Genomic DNA, 11,520 nt, shown 5'->3' with positions numbered 1-11,520 from the left:
GAGGGCTCCAGGGTTGCCAGCCTGGGTAGGTGGTGGAAAGAAGGAGGCCTTGTCCCCTTCTCTGCACCCTCCCTTCTTCCCTATCTCCCAAGGCAGGCATCTGCTGGGCACAGGGGCAGGTGGCTGATGGAAGGCCACGTTGTGTCATCAGGAGAGGAGTGTGAGATGACAAGGTTCAGGATGGTAGAGAGACACCAGAGAGGCAGGTGGCATTCCTTCCTCTCATCACAGTCCCTGCTCCCAAATCTATGTGGACCCTTTGAGGGGCTGCAAAGCCAGGGTGGGAGCATCCTGCGGGCAGCCTGTCTGCAGACAAGGGGAAACAGGGAGACCAGAGGGCTGGTAACCAAGAAGTAGCCACAGAAAACCGCCTGCCCTCCAAGGGTGATTTTTTTTTCTTCAGTTTATCTATCTAATTTATTTATTTTTAATTTGCATTTAAGTTAGTCAGCATATAGTACCACAATGATTTCAGGAGTAGATTCCTTAATGCCCCTTACCCATTTAGCCCACCCTCCTCCCACCACCCCTCCAGTTACTCTCTGTTCTCCATATTTAAGAGTCTCTTATGTTTTGTCCCCCTCCCTGTTTTTATATTATTTTTGCTTCCCTTCCCTTATGTTCATCTGTTTTGTATCTTAAAGTCCTCATATGAGTGAAGTCATGTGATTTTTGTCTTTCTCTGACTAATTTCACTTAGGATAATACCCTCCATTTCCATCCATGTGATTGCAAATGGCAAGATTTCATTCTTTTTGATTGTCGAATAATACTCCATTGTATATATATACCACATCTTCTTTATCTATTCATCCATCGATGGACATTTGGGCTCTTTCCATACTTTGGCTATTGTTGATAGTGCTGCTATAAACATGGGGGTGCATGTGTCCTTTCGAAACAGCATACATGTATCCCTTGGATAAATACCTAGTAGGGCAATTGCTGGGTCATATGGTAGTTCTATTTTTAAATTTTGAGGAACTTCCCAACTGTTTTCCAGAGTGGCTGCACCAGTTTGCATTCCCACCAGCAGTGCAAAAGAAATCCCCTTTCTCCGCATGCTTGTCAACATCTGCTGTTGCCTGAGTGGTTAATGTTAGCCATTCTGACTGGTGTGAGGTGATATCTCATTGTGGTTTTGATTTGTATTTCCCTGATGATGAGTGATGTTGAGCATTTTTTCATGTGTCAGTTGGCCATTTGGATGGAGAAGTGTCTATTCATGTCTTTTGTCCCATTTCTTCACTGGATTATTGGTTTTTTTGAGTGTTGAGTTTGATAAGTTCTTTATAGATTTTGGATACTAACCCTTTATCTGATATGTCATTTGCAAATATCTTCTCCCATTCCATCGGTTGTCTTTTAGTTTTGCTGATTGTTTCCTTCGCTGTGCAGAAGCTTTTTATTTTGGTGAAGTCCCAGTAGTTCATTTTTGCTTTTGTTTCCCTTGCCTCTGGAGATGTGTTGAGTAAGAAGTTGCTGAGGCCAAGGACAAAGAGGTTTTTGCCTGCTTTCTCCTCGAGGATTTTTATGGCTTCCTGCCTTACATTTAGGTCTTTCATCCATTTTGAATTTATTTTTGTGTATGGTGTAATAAAGTGGTCCAGATTCATTTTTATGCTTGTTGCTGTCCAGTTTTCCCAGCACCACTCCCTTGCTGAAGAGACTGTCATTAGTCCATTGGATATTCTTTCCTGCTTTGTCAAAGATTAGTTGGCCATACATTTGTGGGTCTATTTCAGGGTTCTCTATTCTGTTCCATTGATCTGAGTATCTGTTTTTGTGCCGGTACCATACTGTCTTGATGATTACAACTTTGTAATACAGCTTGAAGTCCAAAGTTTAATTATTTTTTTGAGAGAGACAGAGACAGCATGAGCAAGGGAGGGGCAGAGATAGAGGGGGAGAGAGAGAATCCCAAGTAGGCTTGGCATCTTTAGCGCAGAGGCTGACATGGGGCTCAAACTCATGAAACCATGAGATCATGACCTGAGTCGAGAGAGTCTGACGCTTAAACAGGCTAGCCACCTAGGCGCCCCCCAAGGGTGATCTTTTAATGCTTACATAGCCCACTCAAAAAAGACACAGCCTTTTTTGAGAGTTTATTATGATTTTGAAGTGACTGCAGAGTGTGCTCTGTGATCACAGACACATCAAGAGCTCAGTGTGTTCACCTTTGGTAATGCTTAACAGCAAAGCTGGTGATTGGACCCATCTCCCTTCTCGTAATGAGGCAGCAGTGGATTGAGTGAGCACATTTTCTTCCAAGACAGTGGGCTCTGTGAGAACCAGGTGAGGGCCATGCTCGGTGCAGTTTGTTGGGAGCAGCCGTTCCCAAGCATTTGCTCCTTCTCCTGCTGAAGAACTGAATGCTTTTGTCTTCTCGTCCCCACGACCCCAGCCCATCCCCAGACCCTCAGGGGTGGCTTCTTCTACTTTGGGAGTAACTGCTTGTCAAGCCCTGAGTTGGAAACATGAAGAATGTTTTCCTGGAGGATACCCCGGCAGATGGGAGACCCCCTAGTGGGGATCATCAGAGACTTTGCTTTCCGTTTCTAACCAGAATGAAATCAGTCATTCTCCATATGACATCAAAACCCTCACTGATGAGTAAGAAATACCTTATCATAAGGTATTTTTTGTATCATAAGGATCTTTTGCCTAAAAAGATGATGTATTTTGGTATCTTGGCTCTGACACATGACTTGGGTGTATTTTTAACCAAAAAACATTTGCTCTAGTACATTTGAATGCCATCAATCTGCTTTTTCTTCAGTGATGACCTTGAGCTCAGGCAGAATCTGGCTGGATTGTGACTAGGCATTTTTTTTCTTTTTTGCCAAATAAACCCATTTCATGTCAAAATAGGAGGTGATGTGACAAGTTAAACAGATACTGAAATATAAGCATAAAGAAAACAAAAAAAATGTGCTGTCAAAAATTCATGATAGAAATTATTGACATTTTCTCAATTTTCTATGCACTGTTAAACTCATAATTCCTTTAGAAAATTTTTTAAATAAATGTTTTCTTAAACCAGTCAGGAGGCAGTGAGGCTTTTTACTATTAATAGTCCCCGTGTAAATTTTTAGTGGCCTTGAGCTTGTGGCCAGGTTCTTGCAGGATTGGGTCAGTTTATAGATACAGTGTGCTTGGAAAGACAAGTAGGAGAATGGCTTTTGGCTCATTAACTGGCTGGCCCAGGCCCCTGAGACTGGCTGTTCTTCCTAGAACAGAAGGAGCCTTAAATTGGTTTCAGGGAAACTGCCAGCCTTCCATCTCTCTCTCTCTCTCTCTCTCTCTCTCTCTCTCTCTCTTCTCTTTCTCTCTCTCTCTCTCTGTCTCTCTCTGTCTCTGGTTCTTTGCTTTAGCCACTCTGTTTCTTTCTGTTTCTGTGTCTCTCTTCTTTGTTTTCTCTCATACCATTTATTCTGTCAGTAAATTTTACAAAATAGTGTGTATAGGGGCACCTGGGTGGCTCATTCAGTTGTGCATCTGACTTTGGCTCAGGTCATGATCTCACAGTTCCTGAGTTCAGGCCCCTTGTTGGGCTCTGTGCTGACAGCTCGGAGCCTGGAGCCTTGCTTCGGATTCTGTGTCTCCCTCTCTCTCTGCCCCTCCCCTGCTTGTACTCTGTCTCTCTCTCAAAAATAAATAAACATTTAAGAAATTAAAAATAGTATATATAATTGCACGTGCACGAACACACACACACACACACACACACACACACACACATTGAAAAAGGTCTGGAAATATATACCCCCCTGATGTTTTAACAGTTATCTCTGAATGAGAGCATTACATAATATTTTACTTTTTCCTTCATACAGGTCTATATGTTTCAGTTTTTTCAGTGAGTATGTATATCTTTTCTCATTAGAAATTTTTGATAAAACCAAGAAGTAGGATACTGAGTAATAGTCTCATATAAGATGAAGGTAGAAGGAAACTTTCCTTGGGATGTGAAAAAGCAGGTTGCACAAGATTCTCCCTGACTCAGCTCTAATAATATGTGTTCGGGGCAGGGACAGCATTTTGTTTGCTGGCCTCTCCCCAGGCCTGGCGGAGCAGCTTTCACAGTGTGGGCTTGGACACGTGTTTGTGGAATGAATAATTAGAGAAGGATCTATGGTGCAAAGAAGGTGATTTTGGAGGAGACAACTAACGGTGCTGCCAGAGATTCAGTCTACTTGACGTCAAAAGGACAATCAATGGATTGAAACGAAAATACTCTAATTGGATATAACTTGGGAAGGATCTAATAAAACTCTCATTTTAAGCCCCAGTAGTCTTTTTTTTTTTTAATTTTTTTTTTTAACGTTTATTTATTTTTGAGACAGAGAGAGACAGACCATGAACGGGGGAGGGTCAGAGAGAGGGAGACACAGAATCTGAAACAGGCTCCAGGCTCTGAGCTATCAGGACAGAGCCTGATGCGGGGCTCAAACTCACGGACCGTGAGATCATGACCTGAGCTGAAGTCGGCCGCTTAACCGACTGAGCCACCCAGGCGCCCCCCCGAGTAGTTTTTTTATTAGAGAGAATATTATAGATGGGGTCCAGAAGTGGTTGCCTCAGTGGAAGAGTAAATCTGGCATATAGTTTTTAACCAAGAGTGTTCTTTGTTGGAATCCCAAATACCAGTATTTGGTTCCATGCTAAAAATATCTGTAGCAGCAATTGTGGGATGTAGGGGAAGCTCCATCCTCTCTGAGTTTGACAAGCCTGTTTCTTTCAAGGGGAAATAATGGATTTATCCAGTGCCAAACCTGCTTGTAGAGGAAGGAAACTGACCTTACAGTCTCCCCATTCCACATAATCTGGGTGTTCAGCCAGCCGGGACTTGAGGTGTCTGCCTGGCTCAGCAAAGTGCCCTTGTAGGTAGTTTCCAAACTCTCTGGAAGCAAATGCCTACAAGTATCTGGTCTGAAGACTACAAAAGTTTAGCCAGTTAGGAAATGTTAACCTGCTTCAAATGGGAGATTCACCCCAGCTATAACGTTGACAGGCAGTTAAAGCTCTGCCAAAGGAATCTTTCCAGAAACTCCAGTTCTAAAGAAGAACACTCTGAGGCTGTAATGGTGGAGAATCTCTGTTCATAGTCTTTCTCCTCAAACCACTTATCTAGGTGTCTTGTCTCCACAGAACTCACTTCTGTCGCTCTGATGTTTTCAGAATATTTTTGCTGAATTGCTTAGGACAAAAAGAAGCGATCAGGAAGAACTCACAGAGCTTGTATTGATGGATAATTGTCTAAGGACTTGTGTGCAATTCCTGCTCATCAAGTGGTCACTTTACTTACTTGGCAGGATGAGAACGGTTTTGTGAGCAAGTGATTTTGATTTATTTTGGTCTTATAAAAAGACCTGGAGTTCTTTTCCCCCACAGTGAGTCCAAAGGAAGTATATTTTTAATGTCAAAATAACAATAAAAAAGACGGAAATTTCGACAAAGGGGATTCCTCAAGCACATTTTATGCCCAGCATTAACTCAGCTGTGTTTCTTTGTATGTGGGCAATCTGTGGTTTGCTGTCAGTCTACAAGCTGGTGTGCCTAATATCTCATGAGCGCTCACGGAAATATGACTGCTTGTGAATGGTCTTTCTCCTGAAGATGGGTGCCTTCCTGGAAGAATGGGTGCCCTCGTGTGTCCCTGCTGCCATCCCGCTGTGCTTACTGTAAACTTCTCTTTAGCTTTCAGCCCATTTGAAAACCCAGAGCCCTCAGAATGGAGACAAATTGAGTTTAGGAAGACCCCGACCTTCTAAAGCCTTTGTGGCCACTCCCGACCAGCTGGGAACTGTGAAAAACTGTCTATTCATCTTCCCTGCCTCCCACATTCCCCCCTGTCTCTCCTTATTCAAATATAAGTTTTCTAAAATGGTTAAAGAGTGAGTAAGTAAAAACAGTACGGCTTCCTGTATAGAAATTACGTGCTTGTTTTGATGAGGGCCATTTATTTATTAGATGCTTTGCTGCGTGTTATATTATCTTTGCAGTCTGCTGAGCCACCTCGATTGGATACTGGGAGGAAATTATTTCTGAATGTAATTTTGTGCTTAATTTATAGATTTGATGCCTATGTTTTTAATCATTATTTCTGCTAGCTTTTAGAACTCTATTAATACTTTGATTATGAATTTTCTTTGTTTTTGTAGCCCTAGGCTATTTGATGGGCAGGCAGCGTTTTATAAATAAGTAGATATGGTTCACTTACAGAGAAAAAGAAGAAAATAATCAGAGAAAGTAAACTATGTGGGGGAGTGACTATAATCAGTTTCCTAATTTAAACGAAGATCTGCCCACAGAACAGAGCTTTGGAGACCTGGTGAGACCATGGCTTCTGAAATAATGGAGCCTTCAGCAACCTGCCCACTGTGCTGTAGACATGAGACACCCCAGGCCTGAACCCTCACATGCGTTTGATATGAAAAAGAAGGAAAATGGTACAGAAACCTGAAGGCCTGGGGATGTTAGTCTTGATGGATATTAATTGGCCATGTGAACTTGGACAAATTATTCGCTTTCTCTAAAGCCTCAGTTTCTACATCTATAAGCGTATCAAGAATAGTGTCTATTTTCCCAGTCATTATAGCAGCTTTATACAGGAGAAATGGCATAAAGGATGTCAAACGACTTACTTGTCAAACTGTAGAGTGTGGTGCAGATATGAGGCTGCAGCCACATGCTGACACCTTCTGGGCCAAACACTGCACGTGCATTGTATTTGGCCTGCACTCTATTTTTAAAAATAAACCTAACGTTTAAAAATGGAACGAGCTACATAACATTTTGGGTTTCTGGCTTCTCTTGAAAAAGCAAGCCCTGTGGCAAACATAGGCCCCATTTCTATGTGGCAACAGTTGGCCTGAGTTTAGGTGGGCCGCAGGGTTTCCAGTTCCCTCGATCCCTGCCTTCCCTGACAATGCGAGCGGCTCCTTTTGCTGTTTGTGTGCCTGCCTGGCTCCAGTGCGCTAGAGTTCGTGACGCTTGAGGAAGATGTTGGACAGGCTGCTTTGACTTCGTGGTAAAAACCATTGAATTTGGGGGATGCCTGGGTGGCTCAGTTGGTTAAGCCTCTGACTCTTGACCTCGGCTCAGGTCATGATCTCGTGCTTCGTGAGTTTGAGCCCCATGTTGGGCCTTGCAAGGATAACACGGAACCTGCTTGGGATTCTCTGTCTCCCTCTCTCTTCTCCTCCCCACCCTCAAAAACAAATAAGTAAACATTAAAAAGAACACATTGGATTTGGAGTGTGAAGATCAGAGCTGGAGCCACAGCTCTGGCATTTTTCAGCTGGGCCAACTTGGACAGATCACTTTACCTTTTTGAGTCTTTTTATTTATATGCAAAATAGAAATTGGTAACTGCCTCATAAGGTTTTGTAAAGGCTTTATATAAGATAAAGACCTCAGGTTTAAAAAAAATTTTTTTTAATGTTTGTTTATTTTTGAGAGAAAGAGAGAGAGAGAGAGAGAGAGAGAGAACATGAGCAGGGGAGGGGCAGAGAGGAGAGACACAGAATCTGAAGCAGGCTCCAGATGCGGGGCTCGAACCCATGAAACGTGAGATCATGACCTGAGCCCAAGTCGGACGTTTAACCGACTGAGCCACCCAGGTGCCCCAAGACCTCAGTTTATAAATAAGAATGAGCAACACACTTATGGATGTATATAGTAATAGGTATATGGGTATCTATTACCCCAGGGAAGCATTTTGTTACAAACAACACAAAAATCTCTGTGGCCTACAGCAATACACATTATTTTTACTTGTGAGTTTATAAGTTGGATGGGTGGCTCTGCTGATTTTGGTTGGGCTCTCCCGTGTGTCTGGGGGCCCTTGCTGAGACATCTGTGCCAACTCAGCCCTGGTCCGTGTGTCTCAACCTGCAGCAGTCTAGCCTGGGCTTGTTCTCATGACAATGTCAGAGCAACAAGAGGGAGAAAGTGAATGTGTAAGTGCTTTTTCAAGTATTTGTGTTACGTTTATTAATGTCCCATTGATCACAGGAAGTCTCATGGCTGAACCCAGAGCCAAGGGTTGGGACACCACACACACAATGGGAAGGCACTGCAAAGTCATATAAAAAAGAGATCCAGGAAGTAAAGAGGATTTGGAGCCATTTTTGCTCTCATTCTGCCGTAGGTAGGGGAAGCCACACTCCTGAAACAAATACATTCCCAAGACATTTAGTGGCTCAAATACACAGAGTTTCATTTCTCTTTAACAGTACAAGTCCTGGTTACGGGGTGGCTCTTCTGACACAGTGATCCAGGAACCCAGGGACCCTCCATTGTCTAGCTGCATCATCATCTAGGTCCCATCATTGTCACTGTCAACCCCAGGAGTTGACACACTTCTTCCTAAAGGGCCGGGTAGTGAATATTTTAGGATTTGGGGGTCATATGATCTCTCTTGCCACTACTCAATGCTTCCCTTACAGTACAAAATAAGCCATAGACAATATGTAAAGAAATGAGCATGCTTATATTCCAATAAAACTTTATTGACCAAAATAGACAGCAGGTCAAATTTGGCCCATGAGTCATAGTTTTCTAGCCCTTGCCCTAAAGCTACAGGCCTGATAGATATTGGGTTAACCTCCTATGTTAACATAGAAGGTACTTTTATTAAATGTTTTGGCCACAGGACAAGAGGAATTTCCACCTTTCCAGCCTGCTATCTGGTACCAAACCAATAAATCAATTCTCACATACACATTTTTCATGCAGCAGCTCCCCACTTTGAGATACCAATTTCTGTGTCGGTGAGTTTAACTGCTAACACCCACCTCCATCCCAAACCCCAAGATGTGTAACAGCACAGACCTAATAGGAAAGTAGGTATATAACAGTTAAGGCAAGTATTCCTGATCAAAGAGTATCTCTCCTTCACAGGGAGATTTAAGACTGTGAATCTACTTCCTTTCCCTCTTGGGGTCTTGCCACCCTCTCATTTTGACCTGCACCTACTAGATAAAAGAAGAAAGAGCATGGAGAAAAAAATATCTATTTCTTAAAGGTTTTGGTCATAAATAGCACATATTACTTCTCATTTTCCATTGGGGATAATGTGGATACATAGCCACACATAACTGCAATCGAGGCTAGGAAATCAGTCTAACCACATCCCCCGCTGCAATCACATTACTATGAAAGAAAGATCAGCTTTGGATGTACAGTAGTGTTCTTAAACTCTTACAGAATGATTCTTAGACTATACATACCCCAGTGCCTAACACAGTGCCCAGTATGGAGGGAATATTTGGTAAATATTTATGGAAGGAAGGAAGGGAAGGAGGGAGGGAGGGAGAGAGGGAGTGGAAAGGAAAACTCCTGTCCATGCATACAGCTGCCCATTTACAGACAGATAGGACTAGCTATAATGTGCTTCCCCATTTGGCATCATGGTTTATTCTTTTCACTACCGAGTAATCATTTGTGCCCCTTGAAATCTGTAAATGATATACCCACAACTGTATACATGTCCTCTTTGACTTTTATAAATCTAGGGGAAAGAGAATTAAACATTATGCATTTAATTTAAGTAATTAACTCTGTCACCTTGTCACCTAAGTGTAAGTCAATGGGAGGGAATGAGGAAGAAGCAATATAAGCAAAACTGGAACACAACCTCCTTAGGCATCTAGGGTCAGAGTCATCAGGGGTTCATAGAACAGTAAGAGTGTGCCCGTGTCTTCTCCCTTGCACCTTTAAAGTATATCTAAGTGGACTTTATTAAGGCCACCTTCACCTCAAGACCTTGAAGTAACCCAGATGGCACTCTCCAGGTGCAGTCCGTGTCTGGCTGAGGGTGAGGCCTCTGAGTAGTTCTCTCTGGTTGCACATATGGCACTTCTCTGCTCAGTCACCTTTCTCTACCTTCTGCTATTTTGGTGACTGTGTGGGGCTGTTCTATGTTGGACTCTCAAGAGATCTTGGCATCTCTACCATTGAGGACAGTGCTAAGGGCCCAGGGACTGAGAGATCCTTGGCACGGTGCTGAACACAATTCGTGCAAGGAGGAGAGAGAAGGCTGGAAATCATGGTCACTCCCCTACCTCACCCAGGGGAAGGGGAAAGCATGCACAGAGAGGTCAACTGGTGCAACTTAAAATGATGGGAAATGGGTTGGTGTCTGCTTTTGGGCCTCCCCCAATGTACTCACCAAACTGAGGGTCTGAACTACTGTCTTAACCTGACTTTTTCTCACAGAGTTGGCTTCCAGTGGTGAATGTGTATGGTCTGCTAGACACAGTGAGGACTGACCAGTGATGAATGATGCTTTGGCTGGGGCTCCCAGCTGTGAATTGTGATCACTTTTTAAAAACAGTGCCACAGGTCCCACAAGAGCCTCCTCTAGGCAGGGTAGGTAGTTCTACAGAGTGAACACTAAAAAAATTAACTTCCAGATTCTATCAAATCTTGCCAAAGAATGCAACACCCATCTCACACTTGAGATAAATGGTTTAGGAAAGAATTCTATTTGATGGTCTGGTAGTGTAAAAGAGAATTTGTTTTTGAGCATTTTGATGCTGGCATTCTGGATTGAGTTGAAAGGGTGAACCACAGGCTCTCTTTCATTACATTCCATGCCATTCATTCCATCCCATTCCACCACATCTTTTTCCATTTCGTAACACTGACTCATACTCTATGATGCTTCATAGTCCACTGTGTTTCTTCAAGTGGAATGCTGGTTAAGTTGTAATCACTTCAGCAACCACTGAAAAAACTATACATTTATGGTGAGAAAATGCATAAATAAATTTAAATGGAATACTAAAAAATGTTCAAATAATTCCAAAAGACGGCAGAGAAAAGGGAACTAACTCCAGCTATGCTAATAAAAGGCAGAGATTGTCACGATAAATAAACACACACACACACACACACACAAGAACAACAGAGAAACAAAAAATAGAACAAACAGAAAACAATGAAATAGACCTAAACCCAAACTTATCGGTAACTATGTCCGAACACACTGATTATATTCTGTCTCTGAGAAACTCACTTCAAATACAGTCATACAGGTAGAGGATGGGAAAAGATTATAATAGCTTTCTATGGTGTATAACAATACAAATTTAGTGACTAAAAATAAAACAACATATGTTTATTGTCTCACAGTTGCTGTAGGTCAGAGATCTGGGCATGACTTAGCTGCATTCTCTCCTTCGGGCTCTCACCAGGCTGCACCTGTGCTTCATCAGGTTATTTGGCAAAACTCATTCCTTCGAGGCTGCAGGACTGAGGCTTCAGTTTCTTATGCAAATAAATTTGTCAACTGAGGTGAAATGGACCAGTTTTTCAAAAAAAACCAAAAAAACAAAAAAACCCAGAAACTACCAAAACTAGCCCATAGATAAAAAAAGATAATCTGAATAGTCATATAACTATCAAAAGTAATTGAATCCATAGTCAAAAACCTTCCAAATAGTAGATGGTTTCACTAGATAAGTCCACCAAATATTTCAAAGAAGAAATAAATATTACATAATCTCTTTC

Source organism: Neofelis nebulosa, chromosome 2 (assembly GCF_028018385.1).
Source record: "Neofelis nebulosa isolate mNeoNeb1 chromosome 2, mNeoNeb1.pri, whole genome shotgun sequence".
NCBI lineage: Eukaryota > Metazoa > Chordata > Mammalia > Carnivora > Felidae > Neofelis > Neofelis nebulosa.
This window is presented reverse-complemented; position numbering follows the sequence as displayed.